General features: G+C 36.5%; 1 non-coding gene across 1 annotated transcript; it reads right to left on the minus strand.

The window, feature by feature from the left end:
- Positions 1-272: 272 nt before the first annotated feature.
- LOC145765757 (U6 spliceosomal RNA) lies at positions 273-379 on the minus strand. Its single transcript, XR_014288633.1, has one exon. It is a non-coding gene; the product is annotated as a U6 spliceosomal RNA (small nuclear RNA).
- Positions 380-4,698: the final 4,319 nt, after the last annotated feature.

The raw sequence follows: 4,698 nt of genomic DNA on the forward strand, positions 1-4,698 counted from the left end.
ACCGACCGACCAATCAGATTATAATTCTAGGTGGGGGTTGCTTAAAGTTATTCCAATGCGATGTCCAGCCACATTGACCCAGTGGTTGATTAAAACGTCTGTTTTCGATTTTCTGTGAGCACAGGGTTGCTTATTTAAAGTTTGCAAATATCATGTAAACACTAGTGTGTGTTTCACTGTTATTGTGTTTTACGAGCAGTAGGCTACTCTCTCTATGCAAGTTTTTGTAGACAAAATAGGTCGGTGTGCCAACTCAATTTATAATAAATTGGCAAAATATGGAACGCTTCACGATTTTGCGTGTCATCCTTGCGCAGGGACCATGCTAATCTTCTCTGTATCGTTCCAATTTTAGTATATGTACTGCCAAAGCAAGTACTGCAAAATGTTGTTAATCAACAAATTCTTGCCACGCTATTAAGCACCACATGTGACAATTGTCTATAATAATAAAAGAAAGACGGTTTTATAGACTCTCACAAAAAGGATGAAAAACCAACTCATTGCTTTTTTTGAGAGAAGACTGTTCATGAATTACGATAGAATTACGATTTTTCGCTGATTTCCACAAACGTTTGTTTCATGGTGCCTGGTGTCTTTTACCCAGTTATTCGAGCCTAATTTTCGCTGATATGTTTGCAGGTCACTATTGTTGCCTGCAGGGCCTCCAAGAGCCCTGCCGGGCCCCGGTGCAGATGTTGCTGCCGGGGCCCCCCAGCGCGACATGTCGCATGATATCTCACAAATCACAAGCAAAATTTGCGATGCGCGTTAATCCACAAGGCCAATGCATACATGGTGTTCCGCACAGTGTTTCTATTTTAAAACCAGACCTGTTTAAAAAATAATACAAAGTATACATTAGGTTAAAGTATAAACACTCCACCATTTCACAAAGAATGCAGTATTGTACTGGTGTTTATGACTTTAAATTCACAGATACACACTAGTTATACACAAAGATAAAAGGCTGTGGCTATAGTTACACTATGTAGTGTAAATATAGCCTCAATAGTGTTGCCAGATAAGGAATTCTGCCCAAATTTGAGGAAAAGTTTATAGCTGTTGAAAACAAAAACTTGTACGGTATCATATTTTGGAAATTTTTTTAGTCCTGGGCAAAGATCAAAACCCTAACCTTATTCCTATCTCTAACCCTTACCTTAACCCTTCCTAACTTTAATCCTAACTCTGGCAACACCTGATTGTAACCATGGCAAAAAGTGGGTAAAAATATCCACTTTGAAGATAAAAATGGCAACACTATCCGGCATGGCTGACATACATATGTAGCATTGCATATGTGTGCATACAGCTTTACATTAACATGCCGAACAATATCATTTCTGACCTTAAATTCAGCAGAGACTAGGAGACCAAACTTGGATGAATGCATTGCTATTGTTCATGACATTAAGAAATATATATATGATATATACCAACTTCATTTCAGGATCAATAGGCTGCTTCTTATTTTTACTACTTTAGTTTTCTTTGCTTGTTTGAGTGAAACTGCATTCAAGCAGGATTGAAGGTCACTTTCTCTTCATTTCTACAGCAAGCAGTCAGTAGAAAACAAAGTAGAATATATTTCTATTTTCAAGTCATATCAATGTAAATGTACCTACATCTATCACTATACTATGTATCAATACCTTTACAAATGCCTTGCATAACTACAGAATGGCTGTTTTGAGTCAATATTGACACTGTTCCTGAAATTTAAGAGTAAGATTGGATTGGCCTGGCTGGAGAAGACTGCTAAGAAATACTTAGTGAAAACAAATGAAAAGGAAAACTTAAGATATATAAAAAATATTTGTTTATATACTAAGCATATTTTTCAAAATCAACACCTTTCTGCAGTGCTGGAAAAAGTAAGTTGCATTGCAATTAGGACACTTGATTCTGTCTAGAGTTAAAAAAAACTGTACTTCAACAGAAGTAAAGATCTATGACTTTTTACTCAAAAAATCACACTTTTACTAATCTTTTAACTTTTTTTCGATTTTTGTTAGACTGCTATGACATTTGGCCTTGCTACAAGGACAAAATTATTTTCCAACACTGCCTCCACGAAACTTGCTTGCATTCCAATATAGCAAAATCATTCAAGTCCTAAAAACTCAAAAATACTGTACTGTCTCAGGCTATATTAAAGAAGTTCCATGATTTCAGTATATATATAATTAGCATCCAAAAAAAAACACTTGAGCATTTTTGTACTGAAAAAGTGACAGCAAAGACTTCTTGCTAAGCAATTCTAACAATATTTCAAGACCAGTATTTTTTACTATTTTCTGAACTCTTAAAATATCACACTAAACAAGATCATCTACAACTAAAATTGTACCAGTTCAACATGATTACACATAACTGTCAGTCTGTCACTGCTTGCTTGTGTCATAAATTGACAAGATGTCAGAAAAATGCATGGAATATCTTTTCTGTGTAATGACTGTAACCTAACCTGATCAATCAATTGCTTATTAAAACATAGGCTACCGTACACACCCAAATATTCACATTAAAACAGCACTGAACTTAAAACACTAACAATGAAATTAAAAAATTGAAATAAACTGAAGTAATCATTCACACTGCAATATGTGTTTTCTAGAGTTTTTAAAAAAAGAATGCCTATGATGGGCCCAATCGAAATACGACACTAACATAAAAAATAATATTTCATGCAAAATCGACCTTGGCACGCAAATTTAAACATTTTTTCAGGCCCCCTTGAAAGTAAAAAATTGAAAATTCTGTAGTCATAAAAAAGAGCATACCCATGAGGGGGCCCAATCAAAATACGAAACTAATATAATATGAAGTAAAAAACAATATTTTATGCAAAATCGACCTGAGCACGCAAATTTAAACATTTTGTCGGGCCCTTTGAACTCACCAAATTGAAAATTTTGTAGTTTTGAAAAATGGCATACCCATGAGAGGGCCCAATCGAAATATGAAACTACCGGTAATATAAAAAACAATATTTTATGCAGAATTGACCTGAGCATGCAAATTTAAACATTTCGTCGGGCCCTTTCAACTAAAAAATTAAAAATTTTGTAGTTTTGAAAAAGGGCATACTTATGAGGGGAGCACAATTGAAATATGAAACTGCCGTTAATATAAAAAACAATATTTTATGGAAAATCGACCTGAGCATGCAAATTTAAACATTTTGTCGGGCCCTTTCAACTAAAAAATTGAAAATTCTGTCGTTTTGAAAAAGGGCATACCTATGAGGGGGGCCCAATTGAAATATGAAACTACCGTTAATATAAAAAACAATATTTTATGCAAAATCGACCTGAGCACGCGAATTTAAACATTTTGTCGGGCCCTTTGAATTCAAAAAATTGAAAATTCTGTAGTTTTGAAAAAGGGCATACCCATGAGGGGGCCCAATCGAAACACGAAACTAATATAAAAAACAATATTTTATGCAAAATCGACCTGAGCACGCAAATTGAAACATTTTGGCGGGCCCCATGAACTCAAAAAATTGAAAATTTTGTAGTTTTGAAAAAGGGCATCTATAGGCTACCCATGAGGGGGCCCAATCGAAATACAAAACTAACATAAAAAACAACATTTTATGCAAAATCGACCTGAGCACGCAAATTTAAACATTTTGTCGGGCCCCTTGAACCCAAAAAATTGAAAATTTTGTAGTTTTAAAAAAGGGCATACACAAGAGGGGGCCCAATCGACATACGGAACTAATATAAAAAACAATATTTTATGCAAAATCGTTGAAATCAATTTTAACGCGTGAATTTAGACATTTTGTCGGGCCCCCTTGAACTCACCGGGCCCCGGTGCAATGCACCGGTTGTCCCCCCCTCTTGTGGGCCCTGGTTGCCTGTATTGCGATGTGTCAAACATTTCCTTGTTTGCTGAAATTGTTTTTTGCAAGATATCATATGTGAAGCGAAGTGACAACACCACTCTTGCTTGGCGATGAATATTCTGATGAAACCACTCGCCTCGCTATAAGTGCGCAAAACAAGTGGCCTCGTTTATTAAACATTGTTAAAGAAGTCAAAAGTGTTGTTAAAGGAGCTTGGCCTGGTTGTTCGACTAATTGTAGCGTTGTTCGACTAATTGTGTTGCTGCGGTATTCTAAGACAAATATTAAGAACATGTAACGCTGGATAGGCTACTGGGTACGAAATCCGTTATTTTTTAGCATAAGAGTCAACCTACCTGACATTTTATTAGTGCGGCCCGCCACAGCTCTCCTTAGTGCCAAAGTGGCCCGCATGCAAAAAAGGTTGGTGACCCCTGCTGTAGGCCAACTACCAGGATGGATAATTTTTCTGTATGGACATTCTCTGTATAGATATTTTCCATTTGGGATAGTTTTTTTTCTAGATCTTTTTTTTTCAATTTTAACAATCAAGACATCCACCTTATTTGGTCCAGATCTTTACCAGATTGGGTACTAATCTGATCAGTTTCTTACCAGATCTGGGCCAGATAAAGTGGCTGTCTGAATACATTCGCAGAAAACCCCGCTCCGCTCCACACAAGTAGGATGTTGGACAAGCCCTGTAGCGCACCCAGCATGGGGCTAAGGGGGATCAAGCCCCCCCCAAACCGGCCACCAAAAATGAAGTTTTTGTATGTTCCCTCATGGCTACCTAAAAATACGGCCTGATTTGTCACATTTTGCAGAAATTTCCAGAT

This window comes from Aplidium turbinatum, chromosome 2 (genome assembly GCF_918807975.1).
Source record: "Aplidium turbinatum chromosome 2, kaAplTurb1.1, whole genome shotgun sequence".
Lineage (NCBI taxonomy): Eukaryota > Metazoa > Chordata > Ascidiacea > Aplousobranchia > Polyclinidae > Aplidium > Aplidium turbinatum.